Raw genomic sequence first — 25,231 nt, 5'->3', positions numbered from 1 at the left:
GGGCTCCCAGCAGGCCCTGGCTGACTGGTGATTTGCATACACACAGACACACGCACGCACGCACACTCTCTCGTGCTATCTGCTGCCTTTCAGACCCTGCCACCCCTCGCTTGCTTTAAAGGAGCAGTTGGCGAATGACACTGAGCAAAGAATGCACAAGTGGGTAAAGAGATCACACACCTAGAGGCAGCCAGCTCTCATGAAGAGTAGGGCCTAGAAGCAGTGAAGCTTGAGGGGCTGTGCGCTCTTTGCCATGAGCCCCTAGAGGCGGATCATATAGAAAGCGCTATATAGAAATGAGCAGCCAGCAGAGGACAAGGCAGCCGCTCTCGGTGCAGCACAGCACAGAGAGGATCAAGAGAAACGGGAAGGGCTTCCGCGGCAGCGAGCAAGCACAAGACGAGCACGGGAGCGGGGCCCCTTTTATTCTGTCAATAAAAGGTATTTCTCTCCTGGCACGCACGTGTCTAAAAATATGGAACGCTTCACGAATTTGCGTGTCATCCTTGCGCAGGGGCCATGCTAATCTTCTCTGTATCGTTCCAATTTTAGTAAATGTGCTGCCGAAGCGAGCACACACTTGGGGCTGAACTGGCCAGTGTATAAAAGCCAGCGCATCGGCTGCCTATTGACCTAGGTTGACTTGTTATGCTCTAACTTTGGCAAGAAACTGTTTGGTTCTGGGGCCGGTATGGAACCAAGAGGCAAAGACCAACGACCCAAGCTTCCTCGCTGCTGGTTTGGCCCAAAAGGAAAGGTTCCGTGTGCTTGGCTATTGCAATGCAGGAAGAAAGGATCATGGTCCAGGCTGCATGCAAAGTGGCACCTCCCGTCATAATGCCTGGGTGATGGGTGCTGTGTGCCTGGACGCATCACAATAGTCCCACAAGCCAGAGAAAAGCCAGAGGGCCTGTGAGGGTTTGCTTGGGGGGGGCCCTGTTGAATTCCAGGATAGGCAAGGTGAGGCAGCGGCCTAGTGCGCGGACCCCCGAGAGCCCCGGATTGCTGCTGCCCCCGCCTTCAAGCCAGAGATGCATTTTCAAACCGATGTAAGTTTACGTTTGGCTGCTGGCTTCAGCGACGGTGGCTTCAAAGTCCCGCCGGGTCTGCTTTCCTTTGGTAGGGCCAGGAAGCCTCTTACAACAGGTATTGGCTGCCTGTCGCCTGCTTTTATCAACTGTGCCAGGACGTGAGCCTTGTGTGTTACAAAATCAGGACAGCAGGCATTGCAGTGGCTCCTGCTTCAGAAAGGCACCTTGAAGAACAGCACTAGGAGCTAACGGAGGGCACCAGGGGTATGGGGGCCAGTGGTGCAATGGATAAGGCGCCTGACTAGGAGTCAGAAGGTTGTGGGTTCCACTGCCATCCGGCTGGGCTCCCAACTCTGTGCTTTGTTTCTTTGAATTACATTTAAATTCCCTTGGCCTTCACTGCTCGCAATAGACTTTTGATTTTATGTGGGGCGGGCCCGGTTGCACAGCAAGGAAACACCAGGCGCCATCTCGAAGCACCACCAGTAGGGGTCCCTCCAGAAGGCCCCAACAAGCAGCAGATGATTTCTATGCATGTGTGCGTCCTGTCCTTCAATGGGTGGGGGTTGGCTTGTGTTGGACACAGTCCCAGGGCAGCCCTTCACGTCCCTGATCGGCCAGAGACCTCTCTGTGAGCGCCGCAGGCGAGCCTTCTCGGGACCTCAGCAACTGAGGGGCACATTTCCAAATGAGGGAGACATTTCCAGAAAGCGCACCAGGGAACGGCTCAGCCTCTGCTTCGTGGCCTAACCCAGCCTGGTCCTTCTCCAACCATCTGGGAGCTGTCCAAAAGCCGGTGGGCCTGGCGGAATGGGCTCCCAGCAGGCCCTGGCTGACTGGTGATTTGCATACACACAGACACACGCACGCACGCACACTCTCTCTCGTGCTATCTGCTGCCTTTCAGACCCTGCCACCCCTCGCTTGCTTTAAAGGAGCAGTTGGCGAATGACACTGAGCAAAGAATGCACAAGTGGGTAAAGAGATCACACACCTAGAGGCAGACAGCTCTCATGAAGAGTAGGGCCTAGAAGCAGTGAAGCTTGAGGGGCTGTGCGCTCTTTGCCATGAGCCCCTAGAGGCGGGTCATATAGAAAGCGCTATATAGAAATGAGCAGCCAGCAGAGGACAAGGCAGCCGCTCTCGGTGCAGCACAGAGAGGATCAAGAGAAACGGGAAGGGCTTCCGCGGCAGCGAGCAAGCACAAGACCAGCACGGGAGCGGGGCCCCTTTTATTCTGTCAATAAAAGGTATTTCTCTCCTGGCACGCACGTGTCTAAAAATATGGAACGCTTCACGAATTTGCGTGTCATCCTTGCGCAGGGGCCATGCTAATCTTCTCTGTATCGTTCCAATTTTAGTATATGTGCTGCCGAAGCGAGCACACACTTGGGGCTGAACTGGCCAGTGTATAAAAGCCAGCGCATCGGCTGCCTATTGACCTAGGTTGACTTGTTATGCTCTAACTTTGGCAAGAAACTGTTTGGTTCTGGGGCCGGTATGGAACCAAGAGGCAAAGACCAACGACCCAAGCTTCCTCGCTGCTGGTTTGGCCCAAAAGGAAAGGTTCCGTGTGCTTGGCTATTGCAATGCAGGAAAGAAAGGATCATGGTCCAGGCTGCATGCAAAGTGGCACCTCCCGTCATAATGCCTGGGTGCTGTGTGCCTGGACGCATCACAATAGTCCCACAAGCCAGAGAAAAGCCAGAGGGCCTGTGAGGGTTTGCTTGGGGGGGGCCCTGTTGAATTCCAGGATAGGCAAGGTGAGGCAGCGGCCTAGTGCGCGGACCCCCGAGAGCCCCGGATTGCTGCTGCCCCCGCCTTCAAGCAAGAGATGCATTTTCAAACCGATGTAAGTTTACGTTTGGCTGCTGGCTTCAGCGACGGTGGCTTCAAAGTCCCGCCGGGTCTGCTTTCCTTTGGTAGGGCCAGGAAGCCTCTTACAACAGGTATTGGCTGCCTGTCGCCTGCTTTTATCAACTGTGCCAGGACGTGAGCCTTGTGTGTTACAAAATCAGGACAGCAGGCATTGCAGTGGCTCCTGCTTCAGAAAGGCACCTTGAAGAACAGCACTAGGAGCTAACGGAGGGCACCAGGGGTATGGGGGCCAGTGGTGCAATGGATAAGGCGCCTGACTAGGAGTCAGAAGGTTGTGGGTTCCTCTGCCATCCGGCTGGGCTCCCAACTCTGTGCTTTGTTTCTTTGAATTACATTTAAATTCCCTTGGCCTTCACTGCTCGCAATAGACTTTTGATTTTATGTGGGGCGGCCCGGTTGCACAGCAAGGAAACACCAGGCGCCATCTCGAAGCACCACCAGTAGGGGTCCCTCCAGACCGCCCCAACAAGCAGCAGATGATTTCTATGCATGTGTGCGTCCTGTCCTTCAATGGGTGGGGGTTGGCTTGTGTTGGACACAGTCCCAGGGCAGCCCTTCACGTCCCTGATCGGCCACGATCGGCCAGAGACCTCTCTGTGAGCGCCGCAGGCGAGCCTTCTCGGGACCTCAGCAACTGAGGGGCACATTTCCAAATGAGGGAGACATTTCCAGAAAGCGCACCAGGTAACGGCTCAGCCTCTGCTTCGTGGCCTAACCCAGCCTGGTCCTTCTCCAACCATCTGGGAGCTGTCCAAAAGCCGGTGGGCCTGGCGGAATGGGCTCCCAGCAGGCCCTGGCTGACTGGTGATTTGCATACACACAGACACACGCACGCACGCACACTCTCTCGTGCTATCTGCTGCCTTTCAGACCCTGCCACCCCTCGCTTGCTTTAAAGGAGCAGTTGGCGAATGACACTGAGCAAAGAATGCACAAGTGGGTAAAGAGATCACACACCTAGAGGCAGCCAGCTCTCATGAAGAGTAGGGCCTAGAAGCAGTGAAGCTTGAGGGGCTGTGCGCTCTTTGCCATGAGCCCCTAGAGGCGGATCATATAGAAAGCGCTATATAGAAATGAGCAGCCAGCAGAGGACAAGGCAGCCGCTCTCGGTGCAGCACAGCACAGAGAGGATCAAGAGAAACGGGAAGGGCTTCCGCGGCAGCGAGCAAGCACAAGACGAGCACGGGAGCGGGGCCCCTTTTATTCTGTCAATAAAAGGTATTTCTCTCCTGGCACGCACGTGTCTAAAAATATGGAACGCTTCACGAATTTGCGTGTCATCCTTGCGCAGGGGCCATGCTAATCTTCTCTGTATCGTTCCAATTTTAGTAAATGTGCTGCCGAAGCGAGCACACACTTGGGGCTGAACTGGCCAGTGTATAAAAGCCAGCGCATCGGCTGCCTATTGACCTAGGTTGACTTGTTATGCTCTAACTTTGGCAAGAAACTGTTTGGTTCTGGGGCCGGTATGGAACCAAGAGGCAAAGACCAACGACCCAAGCTTCCTCGCTGCTGGTTTGGCCCAAAAGGAAAGGTTCCGTGTGCTTGGCTATTGCAATGCAGGAAGAAAGGATCATGGTCCAGGCTGCATGCAAAGTGGCACCTCCCGTCATAATGCCTGGGTGATGGGTGCTGTGTGCCTGGACGCATCACAATAGTCCCACAAGCCAGAGAAAAGCCAGAGGGCCTGTGAGGGTTTGCTTGGGGGGGGCCCTGTTGAATTCCAGGATAGGCAAGGTGAGGCAGCGGCCTAGTGCGCGGACCCCCGAGAGCCCCGGATTGCTGCTGCCCCCGCCTTCAAGCCAGAGATGCATTTTCAAACCGATGTAAGTTTACGTTTGGCTGCTGGCTTCAGCGACGGTGGCTTCAAAGTCCCGCCGGGTCTGCTTTCCTTTGGTAGGGCCAGGAAGCCTCTTACAACAGGTATTGGCTGCCTGTCGCCTGCTTTTATCAACTGTGCCAGGACGTGAGCCTTGTGTGTTACAAAATCAGGACAGCAGGCATTGCAGTGGCTCCTGCTTCAGAAAGGCACCTTGAAGAACAGCACTAGGAGCTAACGGAGGGCACCAGGGGTATGGGGGCCAGTGGTGCAATGGATAAGGCGCCTGACTAGGAGTCAGAAGGTTGTGGGTTCCTCTGCCATCCGGCTGGGCTCCCAACTCTGTGCTTTGTTTCTTTGAATTACATTTAAATTCCCTTGGCCTTCACTGCTCGCAATAGACTTTTGATTTTATGTGGGGCGGGCCCGGTTGCACAGCAAGGAAACACCAGGCGCCATCTCGAAGCACCACCAGTAGGGGTCCCTCCAGAAGGCCCCAACAAGCAGCAGATGATTTCTATGCATGTGTGCGTCCTGTCCTTCAATGGGTGGGGGTTGGCTTGTGTTGGACACAGTCCCAGGGCAGCCCTTCACGTCCCTGATCGGCCACGATCGGCCAGAGACCTCTCTGTGAGCGCCGCAGGCGAGCCTTCTCGGGACCTCAGCAACTGAGGGGCACATTTCCAAATGAGGGAGACATTTCCAGAAAGCGCACCAGGGAACGGCTCAGCCTCTGCTTCGTGGCCTAACCCAGCCTGGTCCTTCTCCAACCATCTGGGAGCTGTCCAAAAGCCGGTGGGCCTGGCGGAATGGGCTCCCAGCAGGCCCTGGCTGACTGGTGATTTGCATACACACAGACACACGCACGCACGCACACTCTCTCGTGCTATCTGCTGCCTTTCAGACCCTGCCACCCCTCGCTTGCTTTAAAGGAGCAGTTGGCGAATGACACTGAGCAAAGAATGCACAAGTGGGTAAAGAGATCACACACCTAGAGGCAGCCAGCTCTCATGAAGAGTAGGGCCTAGAAGCAGTGAAGCTTGAGGGGCTGTGCGCTCTTTGCCATGAGCCCCTAGAGGCGGATCATATAGAAAGCGCTATATAGAAATGAGCAGCCAGCAGAGGACAAGGCAGCCGCTCTCGGTGCAGCACAGCACAGAGAGGATCAAGAGAAACGGGAAGGGCTTCCGCGGCAGCGAGCAAGCACAAGACGAGCACGGGAGCGGGGCCCCTTTTATTCTGTCAATAAAAGGTATTTCTCTCCTGGCACGCACGTGTCTAAAAATATGGAACGCTTCACGAATTTGCGTGTCATCCTTGCGCAGGGGCCATGCTAATCTTCTCTGTATCGTTCCAATTTTAGTAAATGTGCTGCCGAAGCGAGCACACACTTGGGGCTGAACTGGCCAGTGTATAAAAGCCAGCGCATCGGCTGCCTATTGACCTAGGTTGACTTGTTATGCTCTAACTTTGGCAAGAAACTGTTTGGTTCTGGGGCCGGTATGGAACCAAGAGGCAAAGACCAACGACCCAAGCTTCCTCGCTGCTGGTTTGGCCCAAAAGGAAAGGTTCCGTGTGCTTGGCTATTGCAATGCAGGAAGAAAGGATCATGGTCCAGGCTGCATGCAAAGTGGCACCTCCCGTCATAATGCCTGGGTGATGGGTGCTGTGTGCCTGGACGCATCACAATAGTCCCACAAGCCAGAGAAAAGCCAGAGGGCCTGTGAGGGTTTGCTTGGGGGGGGCCCTGTTGAATTCCAGGATAGGCAAGGTGAGGCAGCGGCCTAGTGCGCGGACCCCCGAGAGCCCCGGATTGCTGCTGCCCCCGCCTTCAAGCCAGAGATGCATTTTCAAACCGATGTAAGTTTACGTTTGGCTGCTGGCTTCAGCGACGGTGGCTTCAAAGTCCCGCCGGGTCTGCTTTCCTTTGGTAGGGCCAGGAAGCCTCTTACAACAGGTATTGGCTGCCTGTCGCCTGCTTTTATCAACTGTGCCAGGACGTGAGCCTTGTGTGTTACAAAATCAGGACAGCAGGCATTGCAGTGGCTCCTGCTTCAGAAAGGCACCTTGAAGAACAGCACTAGGAGCTAACGGAGGGCACCAGGGGTATGGGGGCCAGTGGTGCAATGGATAAGGCGCCTGACTAGGAGTCAGAAGGTTGTGGGTTCCACTGCCATCCGGCTGGGCTCCCAACTCTGTGCTTTGTTTCTTTGAATTACATTTAAATTCCCTTGGCCTTCACTGCTCGCAATAGACTTTTGATTTTATGTGGGGCGGGCCGGGTTGCACAGCAAGGAAACACCAGGCGCCATCTCGAAGCACCACCAGTAGGGGTCCCTCCAGAAGGCCCCAACAAGCAGCAGATGATTTCTATGCATGTGTGCGTCCTGTCCTTCAATGGGTGGGGGTTGGCTTGTGTTGGACACAGTCCCAGGGCAGCCCTTCACGTCCCTGATCGGCCACGATCGGCCAGAGACCTCTCTGTGAGCGCCGCAGGCGAGCCTTCTCGGGACCTCAGCAACTGAGGGGCACATTTCCAAATGAGGGAGACATTTCCAGAAAGCGCACCAGGGAACGGCTCAGCCTCTGCTTCGTGGCCTAACCCAGCCTGGTCCTTCTCCAACCATCTGGGAGCTGTCCAAAAGCCGGTGGGCCTGGCGGAATGGGCTCCCAGCAGGCCCTGGCTGACTGGTGATTTGCATACACACAGACACACGCACGCACGCACACTCTCTCTCGTGCTATCTGCTGCCTTTCAGACCCTGCCACCCCTCGCTTGCTTTAAAGGAGCAGTTGGCGAATGACACTGAGCAAAGAATGCACAAGTGGGTAAAGAGATCACACACCTAGAGGCAGCCAGCTCTCATGAAGAGTAGGGCCTAGAAGCAGTGAAGCTTGAGGGGCTGTGCGCTCTTTGCCATGAGCCCCTAGAGGCGGATCATATAGAAAGCGCTATATAGAAATGAGCAGCCAGCAGAGGACAAGGCAGCCGCTCTCGGTGCAGCACAGCACAGAGAGGATCAAGAGAAACGGGAAGGGCTTCCGCGGCAGCGAGCAAGCACAAGACCAGCAAGGGAGCGGGGCCCCTTTTATTCTGTCAATAAAAGGTATTTCTCTCCTGGCACGCACGTGTCTAAAAATATGGAACGCTTCACGAATTTGCGTGTCATCCTTGCGCAGGGGCCATGCTAATCTTCTCTGTATCGCTCCAATTTTAGTATATGTGCTGCCGAAGCGAGCACACACTTGGGGCTGAACTGGCCAGTGTATAAAAGCCAGCGCATCGGCTGCCTATTGACCTAGGTTGACTTGTTATGCTCTAACTTTGGCAAGAAACTGTTTGGTTCTGGGGCCGGTATGGAACCAAGAGGCAAAGACCAACGACCCAAGCTTCCTCGCTGCTGGTTTGGCCCAAAAGGAAAGGTTCCGTGTGCTTGGCTATTGCAATGCAGGAAGAAAGGATCATGGTCCAGGCTGCATGCAAAGTGGCACCTCCCGTCATAATGCCTGGGTGATGGGTGCTGTGTGCCTGGACGCATCACAATAGTCCCACAAGCCAGAGAAAAGCCAGAGGGCCTGTGAGGGTTTGCTTGGGGGGGGCCCTGTTGAATTCCAGGATAGGCAAGGTGAGGCAGCGGCCTAGTGCGCGGACCCCCGAGAGCCCCGGATTGCTGCTGCCCCCGCCTTCAAGCCAGAGATGCATTTTCAAACCGATGTAAGTTTACGTTTGGCTGCTGGCTTCAGCGACGGTGGCTTCAAAGTCCCGCCGGGTCTGCTTTCCTTTGGTAGGGCCAGGAAGCCTCTTACAACAGGTATTGGCTGCCTGTCGCCTGCTTTTATCAACTGTGCCAGGACGTGAGCCTTGTGTGTTACAAAATCAGGACAGCAGGCATTGCAGTGGCTCCTGCTTCAGAAAGGCACCTTGAAGAACAGCACTAGGAGCTAACGGAGGGCACCAGGGGTATGGGGGCCAGTGGTGCAATGGATAAGGCGCCTGACTAGGAGTCAGAAGGTTGTGGGTTCCACTGCCATCCGGCTGGGCTCCCAACTCTGTGCTTTGTTTCTTTGAATTACATTTAAATTCCCTTGGCCTTCACTGCTCGCAATAGACTTTTGATTTTATGTGGGGCGGGCCCGGTTGCACAGCAAGGAAACACCAGGCGCCATCTCGAAGCACCACCAGTAGGGGTCCCTCCAGAAGGCCCCAACAAGCAGCAGATGATTTCTATGCATGTGTGCGTCCTGTCCTTCAATGGGTGGGGGTTGGCTTGTGTTGGACACAGTCCCAGGGCAGCCCTTCACGTCCCTGATCGGCCAGAGACCTCTCTGTGAGCGCCGCAGGCGAGCCTTCTCGGGACCTCAGCAACTGAGGGGCACATTTCCAAATGAGGGAGACATTTCCAGAAAGCGCACCAGGGAACGGCTCAGCCTCTGCTTCGTGGCCTAACCCAGCCTGGTCCTTCTCCAACCATCTGGGAGCTGTCCAAAAGCCGGTGGGCCTGGCGGAATGGGCTCCCAGCAGGCCCTGGCTGACTGGTGATTTGCATACACACAGACACACGCACGCACGCACACTCTCTCTCGTGCTATCTGCTGCCTTTCAGACCCTGCCACCCCTCGCTTGCTTTAAAGGAGCAGTTGGCGAATGACACTGAGCAAAGAATGCACAAGTGGGTAAAGAGATCACACACCTAGAGGCAGCCAGCTCTCATGAAGAGTAGGGCCTAGAAGCAGTGAAGCTTGAGGGGCTGTGCGCTCTTTGCCATGAGCCCCTAGAGGCGGATCATATAGAAAGCGCTATATAGAAATGAGCAGCCAGCAGAGGACAAGGCAGCCGCTCTTGGTGCAGCACAGAGAGGATCAAGAGAAACGGGAAGGGCTTCCGCGGCAGCGAGCAAGCACAAGACCAGCACGGGAGCGGGGCCCCTTTTATTCTGTCAATAAAAGGTATTTCTCTCCTGGCACGCACGTGTCTAAAAATATGGAACGCTTCACGAATTTGCGTGTCATCCTTGCGCAGGGGCCATGCTAATCTTCTCTGTATCGTTCCAATTTTAGTATATGTGCTGCCGAAGCGAGCACACACTTGGGGCTGAACTGGCCAGTGTATAAAAGCCAGCGCATCGGCTGCCTATTGACCTAGGTTGACTTGTTATGCTCTAACTTTGGCAAGAAACTGTTTGGTTCTGGGGCCGGTATGGAACCAAGAGGCAAAGACCAACGACCCAAGCTTCCTCGCTGCTGGTTTGGCCCAAAAGGAAAGGTTCCGTGTGCTTGGCTATTGCAATGCAGGAAAGAAAGGATCATGGTCCAGGCTGCATGCAAAGTGGCACCTCCCGTCATAATGCCTGGGTGCTGTGTGCCTGGACGCATCACAATAGTCCCACAAGCCAGAGAAAAGCCAGAGGGCCTGTGAGGGTTTGCTTGGGGGGGGCCCTGTTGAATTCCAGGATAGGCAAGGTGAGGCAGCGGCCTAGTGCGCGGACCCCCGAGAGCCCCGGATTGCTGCTGCCCCCGCCTTCAAGCAAGAGATGCATTTTCAAACCGATGTAAGTTTACGTTTGGCTGCTGGCTTCAGCGACGGTGGCTTCAAAGTCCCGCCGGGTCTGCTTTCCTTTGGTAGGGCCAGGAAGCCTCTTACAACAGGTATTGGCTGCCTGTCGCCTGCTTTTATCAACTGTGCCAGGACGTGAGCCTTGTGTGTTACAAAATCAGGACAGCAGGCATTGCAGTGGCTCCTGCTTCAGAAAGGCACCTTGAAGAACAGCACTAGGAGCTAACGGAGGGCACCAGGGGTATGGGGGCCAGTGGTGCAATGGATAAGGCGCCTGACTAGGAGTCAGAAGGTTGTGGGTTCCTCTGCCATCCGGCTGGGCTCCCAACTCTGTGCTTTGTTTCTTTGAATTACATTTAAATTCCCTTGGCCTTCACTGCTCGCAATAGACTTTTGATTTTATGTGGGGCGGCCCGGTTGCACAGCAAGGAAACACCAGGCGCCATCTCGAAGCACCACCAGTAGGGGTCCCTCCAGACCGCCCCAACAAGCAGCAGATGATTTCTATGCATGTGTGCGTCCTGTCCTTCAATGGGTGGGGGTTGGCTTGTGTTGGACACAGTCCCAGGGCAGCCCTTCACGTCCCTGATCGGCCACGATCGGCCAGAGACCTCTCTGGTGAGCGCCGCAGGCGAGCCTTCTCGGGACCTCAGCAACTGAGGGGCACATTTCCAAATGAGGGAGACATTTCCAGAAAGCGCACCAGGGAACGGCTCAGCCTCTGCTTCGTGGCCTAACCCAGCCTGGTCCTTCTCCAACCATCTGGGAGCTGTCCAAAAGCCGGTGGGCCTGGCGGAATGGGCTCCCAGCAGGCCCTGGCTGACTGGTGATTTGCATACACACAGACACACGCACGCACGCACACTCTCTCTCGTGCTATCTGCTGCCTTTCAGACCCTGCCACCCCTCGCTTGCTTTAAAGGAGCAGTTGGCGAATGACACTGAGCAAAGAATGCACAAGTGGGTAAAGAGATCACACACCTAGAGGCAGCCAGCTCTCATGAAGAGTAGGGCCTAGAAGCAGTGAAGCTTGAGGGGCTGTGCGCTCTTTGCCATGAGCCCCTAGAGGCGGGTCATATAGAAAGCGCTATATAGAAATGAGCAGCCAGCAGAGGACAAGGCAGCCGCTCTCGGTGCAGCACAGCACAGAGAGGATCAAGAGAAACGGGAAGGGCTTCCGCGGCAGCGAGCAAGCACAAGACCAGCACGGGAGCGGGGCCCCTTTTATTCTGTCAATAAAAGGTATTTCTCTCCTGGCACGCACGTGTCTAAAAATATGGAACGCTTCACGAATTTGCGTGTCATCCTTGCGCAGGGGCCATGCTAATCTTCTCTGTATCGTTCCAATTTTAGTATATGTGCTGCCGAAGCGAGCACACACTTGGGGCTGAACTGGCCAGTGTATAAAAGCCAGCGCATCGGCTGCCTATTGACCTAGGTTGACTTGTTATGCTCTAACTTTGGCAAGAAACTGTTTGGTTCTGGGGCCGGTATGGAACCAAGAGGCAAAGACCAACGACCCAAGCTTCCTCGCTGCTGGTTTGGCCCAAAAGGAAAGGTTCCGTGTGCTTGGCTATTGCAATGCAGGAAGAAAGGATCATGGTCCAGGCTGCATGCAAAGTGGCACCTCCCGTCATAATGCCTGGGTGATGGGTGCTGTGTGCCTGGACGCATCACAATAGTCCCACAAGCCAGAGAAAAGCCAGAGGGCCTGTGAGGGTTTGCTTGGGGGGGGCCCTGTTGAATTCCAGGATAGGCAAGGTGAGGCAGCGGCCTAGTGCGCGGACCCCCGAGAGCCCCGGATTGCTGCTGCCCCCGCCTTCAAGCCAGAGATGCATTTTCAAACCGATGTAAGTTTACGTTTGGCTGCTGGCTTCAGCGACGGTGGCTTCAAAGTCCCGCCGGGTCTGCTTTCCTTTGGTAGGGCCAGGAAGCCTCTTACAACAGGTATTGGCTGCCTGTCGCCTGCTTTTATCAACTGTGCCAGGACGTGAGCCTTGTGTGTTACAAAATCAGGACAGCAGGCATTGCAGTGGCTCCTGCTTCAGAAAGGCACCTTGAAGAACAGCACTAGGAGCTAACGGAGGGCACCAGGGGTATGGGGGCCAGTGGTGCAATGGATAAGGCGCCTGACTAGGAGTCAGAAGGTTGTGGGTTCCACTGCCATCCGGCTGGGCTCCCAACTCTGTGCTTTGTTTCTTTGAATTACATTTAAATTCCCTTGGCCTTCACTGCTCGCAATAGACTTTTGATTTTATGTGGGGCGGGCCCGGTTGCACAGCAAGGAAACACCAGGCGCCATCTCGAAGCACCACCAGTAGGGGTCCCTCCAGAAGGCCCTAACAAGCAGCAGATGATTTCTATGCATGTGTGCGTCCTGTCCTTCAATGGGTGGGGGTTGGCTTGTGTTGGACACAGTCCCAGGGCAGCCCTTCACGTCCCTGATCGGCCAGAGACCTCTCTGTGAGCGCCGCAGGCGAGCCTTCTCGGGACCTCAGCAACTGAGGGGCACATTTCCAAATGAGGGAGACATTTCCAGAAAGCGCACCAGGGAACGGCTCAGCCTCTGCTTCGTGGCCTAACCCAGCCTGGTCCTTCTCCAACCATCTGGGAGCTGTCCAAAAGCCGGTGGGCCTGGCGGAATGGGCTCCCAGCAGGCCCTGGCTGACTGGTGATTTGCATACACACAGACACACGCACGCACGCACACTCTCTCTCGTGCTATCTGCTGCCTTTCAGACCCTGCCACCCCTCGCTTGCTTTAAAGGAGCAGTTGGCGAATGACACTGAGCAAAGAATGCACAAGTGGGTAAAGAGATCACACACCTAGAGGCAGCCAGCTCTCATGAAGAGTAGGGCCTAGAAGCAGTGAAGCTTGAGGGGCTGTGCGCTCTTTGCCATGAGCCCCTAGAGGCGGATCATATAGAAAGCGCTATATAGAAATGAGCAGCCAGCAGAGGACAAGGCAGCCGCTCTCGGTGCAGCACAGCACAGAGAGGATCAAGAGAAACGGGAAGGGCTTCCGCGGCAGCGAGCAAGCACAAGACCAGCACGGGAGCGGGGCCCCTTTTATTCTGTCAATAAAAGGTATTTCTCTCCTGGCACGCACGTGTCTAAAAATATGGAACGCTTCACGAATTTGCGTGTCATCCTTGCGCAGGGGCCATGCTAATCTTCTCTGTATCGTTCCAATTTTAGTATATGTGCTGCCGAAGCGAGCACACACTTGGGGCTGAACTGGCCAGTGTATAAAAGCCAGCGCATCGGCTGCCTATTGACCTAGGTTGACTTGTTATGCTCTAACTTTGGCAAGAAACTGTTTGGTTCTGGGGCCGGTATGGAACCAAGAGGCAAAGACCAACGACCCAAGCTTCCTCGCTGCTGGTTTGGCCCAAAAGGAAAGGTTCCGTGTGCTTGGCTATTGCAATGCAGGAAGAAAGGATCATGGTCCAGGCTGCATGCAAAGTGGCACCTCCCGTCATAATGCCTGGGTGATGGGTGCTGTGTGCCTGGACGCATCACAATAGTCCCACAAGCCAGAGAAAAGCCAGAGGGCCTGTGAGTGTTTGCTTGGGGGGGGCCCTGTTGAATTCCAGGATAGGCAGGGTGAGGCAGCGGCCTAGTGCGCGGACCCCCGAGAGCCCCGGATTGCTGCTGCCCCCGCCTTCAAGCCAGAGATGCATTTTCAAACCGATGTAAGTTTACGTTTGGCTGCTGGCTTCAGCGACGGTGGCTTCAAAGTCCCGCCGGGTCTGCTTTCCTTTGGTAGGGCCAGGAAGCCTCTTACAACAGGTATTGGCTGCCTGTCGCCTGCTTTTATCAACTGTGCCAGGACGTGAGCCTTGTGTGTTACAAAATCAGGACAGCAGGCATTGCAGTGGCTCCTGCTTCAGAAAGGCACCTTGAAGAACAGCACTAGGAGCTAACGGAGGGCACCAGGGGTATGGGGGCCAGTGGTGCAATGGATAAGGCGCCTGACTAGGAGTCAGAAGGTTGTGGGTTCCACTGCCATCCGGCTGGGCTCCCAACTCTGTGCTTTGTTTCTTTGAATTACATTTAAATTCCCTTGGCCTTCACTGCTCGCAATAGACTTTTGATTTTATGTGGGGCGGGCCCGGTTGCACAGCAAGGAAACACCAGGCGCCATCTCGAAGCACCACCAGTAGGGGTCCCTCCAGAAGGCCCCAACAAGCAGCAGATGATTTCTATGCATGTGTGCGTCCTGTCCTTCAATGGGTGGGGGTTGGCTTGTGTTGGACACAGTCCCAGGGCAGCCCTTCACGTCCCTGATCGGCCACGATCGGCCAGAGACCTCTCTGTGAGCGCCGCAGGCGAGCCTTCTCGGGACCTCAGCAACTGAGGGGCACATTTCCAAATGAGGGAGACATTTCCAGAAAGCGCACCAGGGAACGGCTCAGCCTCTGCTTCGTGGCCTAACCCAGCCTGGTCCTTCTCCAACCATCTGGGAGCTGTCCAAAAGCCGGTGGGCCTGGCGGAATGGGCTCCCAGCAGGCCCTGGCTGACTGGTGATTTGCATACACACAGACACACGCACGCACGCACACTCTCTCTCGTGCTATCTGCTGCCTTTCAGACCCTGCCACCCCTCGCTTGCTTTAAAGGAGCAGTTGGCGAATGACACTGAGCAAAGAATGCACAAGTGGGTAAAGAGATCACACACCTAGAGGCAGCCAGCTCTCATGAAGAGTAGGGCCTAGAAGCAGTGAAGCTTGAGGGGCTGTGCGCTCTTTGCCATGAGCCCCTAGAGGCGGATCATATAGAAAGCGCTATATAGAAATGAGCAGCCAGCAGAGGACAAGGCAGCCGCTCTTGGTGCAGCACAGAGAGGATCAAGAGAAACGGGAAGGGCTTCCGCGGCAGCGAGCAAGCACAAGACCAGCACGGGAGCGGGGCCCCTTTTATTCTGTCAATAAAAGGTATTTCTCTCCTGGCACGCACGTGTCTAAAAATATGGAACGCTTCACGAATTTGCGTGTCATCCTTGCGCAGGGGCCATGCTAATCTTCTCTGTATCGTTCCAATTTTAGTATATGTGCTGCCGAAGCGAGCACACACTTGGGGCTGAACTGGCCAGTGTATAAAAGCCAGCGCATCGGCTGCCTATTGACCTAGGTTGACTTGTTATGCTCTAACTTTGGCAAGAAACTGTTTGGTTCTGGGGCCGGTATGGAACCAAGAGGCAAAGACCAACGACCCAAGCTTCCTCGCTGCTGGTTTGGCCCAAAAGGAAAGGTTCCGTGTGCTTGGCTATTGCAATGCAGGAAGAAAGGATCATGGTCCAGGCTGCATGCAAAGTGGCACCTCCCGTCATAATGCCTGGGTGATGGGTGCTGTGTGCCTGGACGCATCACAATAGTCCCACAAGCCAGAGAAAAGCCAGAGGGCCTGTGAGGGTTTGCTTGGGGGGGGCCCTGTTGAATTCCAGGATAGGCAAGGTGAGGCAGCGGCCTAGTGCGCGGACCCCCGAGAGCCCCGGATTGCTGCTGCCCCCGCCTTCAAGCAAGAGATGCATTTTCAAACCGATGTAAGTTTACGTTTGGCTGCTGGCTTCAGCGACGGTGGCTTCAAAGTCCCGCCGGGTCTGCTTTCCTTTGGTAGGGCCAGGAAGCCTCTTACAACAGGTATTGGCTGCCTGTCGCCTGCTTTTATCAACTGTGCCAGGACGTGAGCCTTGTGTGTTACAAAATCAGGACAGCAGGCATTGCAGTGGCTCCTGCTTCAGAAAGGCACCTTGAAGAACAGCACTAGGAGCTAACGGAGGGCACCAGGGGTATGGGGGCCAGTGGTGCAATGGATAAGGCGCCTGACTAGGAGTCAGAAGGTTGTGGGTTCCACTGCCATCCGGCTGGGCTCCCAACTCTGTGCTTTGTTTCTTTGAATTACATTTAAATTCCCTTGGCCTTCACTGCTCGCAATAGACTTTTGATTTTATGTGGGGCGGGCCCGGTTGCACAGCAAGGAAACACCAGGCGCCATCTCGAAGCACCACCAGTAGGGGTCCCTCCAGAAGGCCCTAACAAGCAGCAGATGATTTCTATGCATGTGTGCGTCCTGTCCTTCAATGGGTGGGGGTTGGCTTGTGTTGGACACAGTCCCAGGGCAGCCCTTCACGTCCCTGATCGGCCAGAGACCTCTCTGTGAGCGCCGCAGGCGAGCCTTCTCGGGACCTCAGCAACTGAGGGGCACATTTCCAAATGAGGGAGACATTTCCAGAAAGCGCACCAGGGAACGGCTCAGCCTCTGCTTCGTGGCCTAACCCAGCCTGGTCCTTCTCCAACCATCTGGGAGCTGTCCAAAAGCCGGTGGGCCTGGCGGAATGGGCTCCCAGCAGGCCCTGGCTGACTGGTGATTTGCATACACACAGACACACGCACGCACGCACACTCTCTCTCGTGCTATCTGCTGCCTTTCAGACCCTGCCACCCCTCGCTTGCTTTAAAGGAGCAGTTGGCGAATGACACTGAGCAAAGAATGCACAAGTGGGTAAAGAGATCACACACCTAGAGGCAGCCAGCTCTCATGAAGAGTAGGGCCTAGAAGCAGTGAAGCTTGAGGGGCTGTGCGCTCTTTGCCATGAGCCCCTAGAGGCGGATCATATAGAAAGCGCTATATAGAAATGAGCAGCCAGCAGAGGACAAGGCAGCCGCTCTCGGTGCAGCACAGCACAGAGAGGATCAAGAGAAACGGGAAGGGCTTCCGCGGCAGCGAGCAAGCACAAGACCAGCACGGGAGCGGGGCCCCTTTTATTCTGTCAATAAAAGGTATTTCTCTCCTGGCACGCACGTGTCTAAAAATATGGAACGCTTCACGAATTTGCGTGTCATCCTTGCGCAGGGGCCATGCTAATCTTCTCTGTATCGTTCCAATTTTAGTATATGTGCTGCCGAAGCGAGCACACACTTGGGGCTGAACTGGCCAGTGTATAAAAGCCAGCGCATCGGCTGCCTATTGACCTAGGTTGACTTGTTATGCTCTAACTTTGGCAAGAAACTGTTTGGTTCTGGGGCCGGTATGGAACCAAGAGGCAAAGACCAACGACCCAAGCTTCCTCGCTGCTGGTTTGGCCCAAAAGGAAAGGTTCCGTGTGCTTGGCTATTGCAATGCAGGAAGAAAGGATCATGGTCCAGGCTGCATGCAAAGTGGCACCTCCCGTCATAATGCCTGGGTGATGGGTGCTGTGTGCCTGGACGCATCACAATAGTCCCACAAGCCAGAGAAAAGCCAGAGGGCCTGTGAGTGTTTGCTTGGGGGGGGCCCTGTTGAATTCCAGGATAGGCAGGGTGAGGCAGCGGCCTAGTGCGCGGACCCCCGAGAGCCCCGGATTGCTGCTGCCCCCGCCTTCAAGCCAGAGATGCATTTTCAAACCGATGTAAGTTTACGTTTGGCTGCTGGCTTCAGCGACGGTGGCTTCAAAGTCCCGCCGGGTCTGCTTTCCTTTGGTAGGGCCAGGAAGCCTCTTACAACAGGTATTGGCTGCCTGTCGCCTGCTTTTATCAACTGTGCCAGGACGTGAGCCTTGTGTGTTACAAAATCAGGACAGCAGGCATTGCAGTGGCTCCTGCTTCAGAAAGGCACCTTGAAGAACAGCACTAGGAGCTAACGGAGGGCACCAGGGGTATGGGGGCCAGTGGTGCAATGGATAAGGCGCCTGACTAGGAGTCAGAAGGTTGTGGGTTCCACTGCCATCCGGCTGGGCTCCCAACTCTGTGCTTTGTTTCTTTGAATTACATTTAAATTCCCTTGGCCTTCACTGCTCGCAATAGACTTTTGATTTTATGTGGGGCGGGCCCGGTTGCACAGCAAGGAAACACCAGGCGCCATCTCGAAGCACCACCAGTAGGGGTCCCTCCAGAAGGCCCCAACAAGCAGCAGATGATTTCTATGCATGTGTGCGTCCTGTCCTTCAATGGGTGGGGGTTGGCTTGTGTTGGACACAGTCCCAGGGCAGCCCTTCACGTCCCTGATCGGCCACGATCGGCCAGAGACCTCTCTGTGAGCGCCGCAGGCGAGCCTTCTCGGGACCTCAGCAACTGAGGGGCACATTTCCAAATGAGGGAGACATTTCCAGAAAGCGCACCAGGGAACGGCTCAGCCTCTGCTTCGTGGCCTAACCCAGCCTGGTCCTTCTCCAACCATCTGGGAGCTGTCCAAAAGCCGGTGGGCCTGGCGGAATGGGCTCCCAGCAGGCCCTGGCTGACTGGTGATTTGCATACACACAGACACACGCACGCACGCACACTCTCTCTCGTGCTATCTGCTGCCTTTCAGACCCTGCCACCCCTCGCTTGCTTTAAAGGAGCAGTTGGCGAATGACACTGAGCAAAGAATGCACAAGTGGGTAAAGAGATCACACACCTAGAGGCAGCCAGCTCTCATGAAGAGTAGGGCCTAGAAGCAGTGAAGCTTGAGGGGCTGTGCGCTCTTTGCCATGAGCCCCTAGAGGCGGATCATATAGAAAGCGCTATATAGAAATGAGCAGCCAGCAGAGGACAAGGCAGCCGCTCTTGGTGCAGCACAGAGAGGATCAAGAGAAACGGGAAGGGCTTCCGCGGCAGCGAGCAAGCACAAGACCAGCACGGGAGCGGGGCCCCTTTTATTCTGTCAATAAAAGGTATTTCTCTCCTGGCACGCACGTGTCTAAAAATATGGAACGCTTCACGAATTTGCGTGTCATCCTTGCGCAGGGGCCATGCTAATCTTCTCTGTATCGTTCCAATTTTAGTATATGTGCTGCCGAAGCGAGCACACACTTGGGGCTGAACTGGCCAGTGTATAAAAGCCAGCGCATCGGCTGCCTATTGACCTAGGTTGACTTGTTATGCTCTAACTTTGGCAAGAAACTGTTTGGTTCTGGGGCCGGTATGGAACCAAGAGGCAAAGACCAACGACCCAAGCTTCCTCGCTGCTGGTTTGGCCCAAAAGGAAAGGTTCCGTGTGCTTGGCTATTGCAATGCAGGAAGAAAGGATCATGGTCCAGGCTGCATGCAAAGTGGCACCTCCCGTCATAATGCCTGGGTGATGGGTGCTGTGTGCCTGGACGCATCACAATAGTCCCACAAGCCAGAGAAAAGCCAGAGGGCCTGTGAGGGTTTGCTTGGGGGGGGCCCTGTTGAATTCCAGGATAGGCAAGGTGAGGCAGCGGCCTAGTGCGCGGACCCCCGAGAGCCCCGGATTGCTGCTGCCCCCGCCTTCAAGCAAGAGATGCATTTTCAAACCGATGTAAGTTTACGTTTGGCTGCTGGCTTCAGCGACGGTGGCTTCAAAGTCCCGCCGGGTCTGCTTTCCTTTGGTAGGGCCAGGAAGCCTCTTACAACAGGTATTGGCTGCCTGTCGCCTGCTTTTATCAACTGTGCCAGGACGTGAGCCTTGTGTGTTACAAAATCAGGACAGCAGGCATTGCAGTGGCTCCTGCTTCAGAAAGGCACCTTGAAGAACAGCACTAGGAGCTAACGGAGGGCACCAGGGGTATGGGGGCCAGTGGTGCAATGGATAAGGCGCCTGACTAGGAGTCAGAAGGTTGTGGGTTCCTCTGCCATCCGGCTGGGCTCCCAACTCTGTGCTTTGTTTCTTTGAATTACATTTAAATTCCCTTGGCCTTCTCTGCTCGCAATAGACTTTTGATTTTATGTGGGGCGGGCCCGGTTGCACAGCAAGGAAACACCAGGCGCCATCTCGAAGCACCACCAGTAGGGGTCCCTCCAGAAGGCCCCAACAAGCAGCAGATGATTTCTATGCATGTGTGCGTCCTGTCCTTCAATGGGTGGGGGTTGGCTTGTGTTGGACACAGTCCCAGGGCAGCCCTTCACGTCCCTGATCGGCCAGAGACCTCTCTGGTGAGCGCCGCAGGCGAGCCTTCTCGGGACCTCAGCAACTGAGGGGCACATTTCCAAATGAGGGAGACATTTCCAGAAAGCGCACCAGGGAACGGCTCAGCCTCTGCTTCGTGGCCTAACCCAGCCTGGTCCTTCTCCAACCATCTGGGAGCTGTCCAAAAGCCGGTGGGCCTGGCGGAATGGGCTCCCAGCAGGCCCTGGCTGACTGGTGATTTGCATACACACAGACACACGCACGCACGCACACTCTCTCTCGTGCTATCTGCTGCCTTTCAGACCCTGCCACCCCTCGCTTGCTTTAAAGGAGCAGTTGGCGAATGACACTGAGCAAAGAATGCACAAGTGGGTAAAGAGATCACACACCTAGAGGCAGCCAGCTCTCATGAAGAGTAGGGCCTAGAAGCAGTGAAGCTTGAGGGGCTGTGCGCTCTTTGCCATGAGCCCCTAGAGGCGGGTCATATAGAAAGCGCTATATAGAAATGAGCAGCCAGCAGAGGACAAGGCAGCCGCTCTCGGTGCAGCACAGCACAGAGAGGATCAAGAGAAACGGGAAGGGCTTCCGCGGCAGCGAGCAAGCACAAGACGAGCACGGGAGCGGGGCCCCTTTTATTCTGTCAATAAAAGGTATTTCTCTCCTGGCACGCACGTGTCTAAAAATATGGAACGCTTCACGAATTTGCGTGTCATCCTTGCGCAGGGGCCATGCTAATCTTCTCTGTATCGTTCCAATTTTAGTATATGTGCTGCCGAAGCGAGCACACACTTGGGGCTGAACTGGCCAGTGTATAAAAGCCAGCGCATCGGCTGCCTATTGACCTAGGTTGACTTGTTATGCTCTAACTTTGGCAAGAAACTGTTTGGTTCTGGGGCCGGTATGGAACCAAGAGGCAAAGACCAACGACCCAAGCTTCCTCGCTGCTGGTTTGGCCCAAAAGGAAAGGTTCCGTGTGCTTGGCTATTGCAATGCAGGAAAGAAAGGATCATGGTCCAGGCTGCATGCAAAGTGGCACCTCCCGTCATAATGCCTGGGAGATGGGTGCTGTGTGCCTGGACGCATCACAATAGTCCCACAAGCCAGAGAAAAGCCAGAGGGCCTGTGAGGGTTTGCTTGGGGGGGGCCCTGTTGAATTCCAGGATAGGCAAGGTGAGGCAGCGGCCTAGTGCGCGGACCCCCGAGAGCCCCGGATTGCTGCTGCCCCCGCCTTCAAGCCAGAGATGCATTTTCAAACCGATGTAAGTTTACGTTTGGCTGCTGGCTTCAGCGACGGTGGCTTCAAAGTCCCGCCGGGTCTGCTTTCCTTTGGTAGGGCCATGAAGCCTCTTACAACAGGTATTGGCTGCCTGTCGCCTGCTTTTATCAACTGTGCCAGGACGTGAGCCTTGTGTGTTACAAAATCAGGACAGCAGGCATTGCAGTGGCTCCTGCTTCAGAAAGGCACCTTGAAGAACAGCACTAGGAGCTAACGGAGGGCACCAGGGGTATGGGGGCCAGTGGTGCAATGGATAAGGCGCCTGACTAGGAGTCAGAAGGTTGTGGGTTCCACTGCCATCCGGCTGGGCTCCCAACTCTGTGCTTTGTTTCTTTGAATTACATTTAAATTCCCTTGGCCTTCACTGCTCGCAATAGACTTTTGATTTTATGTGGGGCGGGCCCGGTTGCACAGCAAGGAAACACCAGGCGCCATCTCGAAGCACCACCAGTAGGGGTCCCTCCAGAAGGCCCCAACAAGCAGCAGATGATTTCTATGCATGTGTGCGTCCTGTCCTTCAATGGGTGGGGGTTGGCTTGTGTTGGACACAGTCCCAGGGCAGCCCTTCACGTCCCTGATCGGCCACGATCGGCCAGAGACCTCTCTGTGAGCGCCGCAGGCGAGCCTTCTCGGGACCTCAGCAACTGAGGGGCACATTTCCAAATGAGGGAGACATTTCCAGAAAGCGCACCAGGGAACGGCTCAGCCTCTGCTTCGTGGCCTAACCCAGCCTGGTCCTTCTCCAACCATCTGGGAGCTGTCCAAAAGCCGGTGGGCCTGGCGGAATGGGCTCCCAGCAGGCCCTGGCTGACTGGTGATTTGCATACACACAGACACACGCACGCACGCACACTCTCTCTCGTGCTATCTGCTGCCTTTCAGACCCTGCCACCCCTCGCTTGCTTTAAAGGAGCAGTTGGCGAATGACACTGAGCAAAGAATGCACAAGTGGGTAAAGAGATCACACACCTAGAGGCAGCCAGCTCTCATGAAGAGTAGGGCCTAGAAGCAGTGAAGCTTGAGGGGCTGTGCGCTCTTTGCCATGAGCCCCTAGAGGCGGATCATATAGAAAGCGCTATATAGAAATGAGCAGCCAGCAGAGGACAAGGCAGCCGCTCTCGGTGCAGCACAGCACAGAGAGGATCAAGAGAAACGGGAAGGGCTTCCGCGGCAGCGAGCAAGCACAAGACCAGCACGGGAGCGGGGCCCCTTTTATTCTGTCAATAAAAGGTATTTCTCTCCTGGCACGCACGTGTCTAAAAATATGGAACGCTTCACGAATTTGCGTGTCATCCTTGCGCAGGGGCCATGCTAATCTTCTCTGTATCGTTCCAATTTTAGTATATGTGCTGCCGAAGCGAGCACACACTTGGGGCTGAACTGGCCAGTGTATAAAAGCCAGCGCATCGGCTGCCTATTGACCTAGGTTGACTTGTTATGCTCTAACTTTGGCAAGAAACTGTTTGGTTCTGGGGCCGGTATGGAACCAAGAGGCAAAGACCAACGACCCAAGCTTCCTCGCTGCTGGTTTGGCCCAAAAGGAAAGGTTCCGTGTGCTTGGCTATTGCAATGCAGGAAGAAAGGATCATGGTCCAGGCTGCATGCAAAGTGGCACCTCCCGTCATAATGCCTGGGTGATGGGTGCTGTGTGCCTGGACGCATCACAATAGTCCCACAAGCCAGAGAAAAGCCAGAGGGCCTGTGAGGGTTTGCTTGGGGGGGGCCCTGTTGAATTCCAGGATAGGCAAGGTGAGGCAGCGGCCTAGTGCGCGGACCCCCGAGAGCCCCGGATTGCTGCTGCCCCCGCCTTCAAGCCAGAGATGCATTTTCAAACCGATGTAAGTTTACGTTTGGCTGCTGGCTTCAGCGACGGTGGCTTCAAAGTCCCGCCGGGTCTGCTTTCCTTTGGTAGGGCCAGGAAGCCTCTTACAACAGGTATTGGCTGCCTGTCGCCTGCTTTTATCAACTGTGCCAGGACGTGAGCCTTGTGTGTTACAAAATCAGGACAGCAGGCATTGCAGTGGCTCCTGCTTCAGAAAGGCACCTTGAAGAACAGCACTAGGAGCTAACGGAGGGCACCAGGGGTATGGGGGCCAGTGGTGCAATGGATAAGGCGCCTGACTAGGAGTCAGAAGGTTGTGGGTTCCACTGCCATCCGGCTGGGCTCCCAACTCTGTGCTTTGTTTCTTTGAATTACATTTAAATTCCCTTGGCCTTCACTGCTCGCAATAGACTTTTGATTTTATGTGGGGCGGGCCCGGTTGCACAGCAAGGAAACACCAGGCGCCATCTCGAAGCACCACCAGTAGGGGTCCCTCCAGAAGGCCCTAACAAGCAGCAGATGATTTCTATGCATGTGTGCGTCCTGTCCTTCAATGGGTGGGGGTTGGCTTGTGTTGGACACAGTCCCAGGGCAGCCCTTCACGTCCCTGATCGGCCAGAGACCTCTCTGTGAGCGCCGCAGGCGAGCCTTCTCGGGACCTCAGCAACTGAGGGGCACATTTCCAAATGAGGGAGACATTTCCAGAAAGCGCACCAGGGAACGGCTCAGCCTCTGCTTCGTGGCCTAACCCAGCCTGGTCCTTCTCCAACCATCTGGGAGCTGTCCAAAAGCCGGTGGGCCTGGCGGAATGGGCTCCCAGCAGGCCCTGGCTGACTGGTGATTTGCATACACACAGACACACGCACGCACGCACACTCTCTCTCGTGCTATCTGCTGCCTTTCAGACCCTGCCACCCCTCGCTTGCTTTAAAGGAGCAGTTGGCGAATGACACTGAGCAAAGAATGCACAAGTGGGTAAAGAGATCACACACCTAGAGGCAGCCAGCTCTCATGAAGAGTAGGGCCTAGAAGCAGTGAAGCTTGAGGGGCTGTGCGCTCTTTGCCATGAGCCCCTAGAGGCGGATCATATAGAAAGCGCTATATAGAAATGAGCAGCCAGCAGAGGACAAGGCAGCCGCTCTCGGTGCAGCACAGCACAGAGAGGATCAAGAGAAACGGGAAGGGCTTCCGCGGCAGCGAGCAAGCACAAGACCAGCACGGGAGCGGGGCCCCTTTTATTCTGTCAATAAAAGGTATTTCTCTCCTGGCACGCACGTGTCTAAAAATATGGAACGCTTCACGAATTTGCGTGTCATCCTTGCGCAGGGGCCATGCTAATCTTCTCTGTATCGTTCCAATTTTAGTATATGTGCTGCCGAAGCGAGCACACACTTGGGGCTGAACTGGCCAGTGTATAAAAGCCAGCACATCGGCTGCCTATTGACCTAGGTTGACTTGTTATGCTCTAACTTTGGCAAGAAACTGTTTGGTTCTGGGGCCGGTATGGAACCAAGAGGCAAAGACCAACGACCCAAGCTTCCTCGCTGCTGGTTTGGCCCAAAAGGAAAGGTTCCGTGTGCTTGGCTATTGCAATGCAGGAAGAAAGGATCATGGTCCAGGCTGCATGCAAAGTGGCACCTCCCGTCATAATGCCTGGGTGATGGGTGCTGTGTGCCTGGACGCATCACAATAGTCCCACAAGCCAGAGAAAAGCCAGAGGGCCTGTGAGTGTTTGCTTGGGGGGGGCCCTGTTGAATTCCAGGATAGGCAGGGTGAGGCAGCGGCCTAGTGCGCGGACCCCCGAGAGCCCCGGATTGCTGCTGCCCCCGCCTTCAAGCCAGAGATGCATTTTCAAACCGATGTAAGTTTACGTTTGGCTGCTGGCTTCAGCGACGGTGGCTTCAAAGTCCCGCCGGGTCTGCTTTCCTTTGGTAGGGCCAGGAAGCCTCTTACAACAGGTATTGGCTGCCTGTCGCCTGCTTTTATCAACTGTGCCAGGACGTGAGCCTTGTGTGTTACAAAA

The 25,231-nt window shown here is 55.2% G+C and overlaps 14 non-coding genes across 14 annotated transcripts; all 14 read right to left on the bottom strand.

Annotated features, from left to right (window-relative positions):
• Positions 1-469: 469 nt before the first annotated feature.
• LOC138512328 (U6 spliceosomal RNA) lies at positions 470-576 on the bottom strand. Its single transcript, XR_011281174.1, has one exon. It is a non-coding gene; the product is annotated as a U6 spliceosomal RNA (small nuclear RNA).
• A 1,733-nt stretch (positions 577-2,309) lies between these two features.
• LOC138511970 (U6 spliceosomal RNA) lies at positions 2,310-2,416 on the bottom strand. The gene has a single exon (XR_011280851.1). It is a non-coding gene; the product is annotated as a U6 spliceosomal RNA (small nuclear RNA).
• Positions 2,417-4,155: 1,739 nt separating this feature from the next.
• Positions 4,156-4,262, bottom strand: LOC138512327 (U6 spliceosomal RNA). The gene has a single exon (XR_011281173.1). It is a non-coding gene; the product is annotated as a U6 spliceosomal RNA (small nuclear RNA).
• A 1,746-nt stretch (positions 4,263-6,008) lies between these two features.
• LOC138512325 (U6 spliceosomal RNA) lies at positions 6,009-6,115 on the bottom strand. The gene has a single exon (XR_011281172.1). It is a non-coding gene; the product is annotated as a U6 spliceosomal RNA (small nuclear RNA).
• Positions 6,116-7,863: 1,748 nt separating this feature from the next.
• On the bottom strand, positions 7,864-7,970 carry LOC138512366 (U6 spliceosomal RNA). The gene has a single exon (XR_011281209.1). It is a non-coding gene; the product is annotated as a U6 spliceosomal RNA (small nuclear RNA).
• Positions 7,971-9,703: 1,733 nt separating this feature from the next.
• Positions 9,704-9,810, bottom strand: LOC138511969 (U6 spliceosomal RNA). The gene has a single exon (XR_011280850.1). It is a non-coding gene; the product is annotated as a U6 spliceosomal RNA (small nuclear RNA).
• Positions 9,811-11,552: 1,742 nt separating this feature from the next.
• Positions 11,553-11,659, bottom strand: LOC138511968 (U6 spliceosomal RNA). The gene has a single exon (XR_011280849.1). It is a non-coding gene; the product is annotated as a U6 spliceosomal RNA (small nuclear RNA).
• Positions 11,660-13,397: 1,738 nt separating this feature from the next.
• On the bottom strand, positions 13,398-13,504 carry LOC138511967 (U6 spliceosomal RNA). The gene has a single exon (XR_011280848.1). It is a non-coding gene; the product is annotated as a U6 spliceosomal RNA (small nuclear RNA).
• Positions 13,505-15,247: 1,743 nt separating this feature from the next.
• Positions 15,248-15,354, bottom strand: LOC138511966 (U6 spliceosomal RNA). The gene has a single exon (XR_011280847.1). It is a non-coding gene; the product is annotated as a U6 spliceosomal RNA (small nuclear RNA).
• A 1,738-nt stretch (positions 15,355-17,092) lies between these two features.
• Positions 17,093-17,199, bottom strand: LOC138511965 (U6 spliceosomal RNA). Its single transcript, XR_011280846.1, has one exon. It is a non-coding gene; the product is annotated as a U6 spliceosomal RNA (small nuclear RNA).
• A 1,743-nt stretch (positions 17,200-18,942) lies between these two features.
• Positions 18,943-19,049, bottom strand: LOC138511964 (U6 spliceosomal RNA). The gene has a single exon (XR_011280845.1). It is a non-coding gene; the product is annotated as a U6 spliceosomal RNA (small nuclear RNA).
• A 1,739-nt stretch (positions 19,050-20,788) lies between these two features.
• Positions 20,789-20,895, bottom strand: LOC138511963 (U6 spliceosomal RNA). The gene has a single exon (XR_011280844.1). It is a non-coding gene; the product is annotated as a U6 spliceosomal RNA (small nuclear RNA).
• A 1,749-nt stretch (positions 20,896-22,644) lies between these two features.
• On the bottom strand, positions 22,645-22,751 carry LOC138511962 (U6 spliceosomal RNA). Its single transcript, XR_011280843.1, has one exon. It is a non-coding gene; the product is annotated as a U6 spliceosomal RNA (small nuclear RNA).
• A 1,738-nt stretch (positions 22,752-24,489) lies between these two features.
• LOC138511960 (U6 spliceosomal RNA) lies at positions 24,490-24,596 on the bottom strand. The gene has a single exon (XR_011280842.1). It is a non-coding gene; the product is annotated as a U6 spliceosomal RNA (small nuclear RNA).
• Between the last annotated feature and the right edge of the window lie 635 nt (positions 24,597-25,231).

This window comes from Ambystoma mexicanum, chromosome 6p (assembly GCF_040938575.1).
Source record: "Ambystoma mexicanum isolate Mex_15411 chromosome 6p, UKY_AmexF1_1, whole genome shotgun sequence".
NCBI classification, from domain to species: domain Eukaryota; kingdom Metazoa; phylum Chordata; class Amphibia; order Caudata; family Ambystomatidae; genus Ambystoma; species Ambystoma mexicanum.
This window is presented reverse-complemented; position numbering and strand designations above follow the sequence as displayed.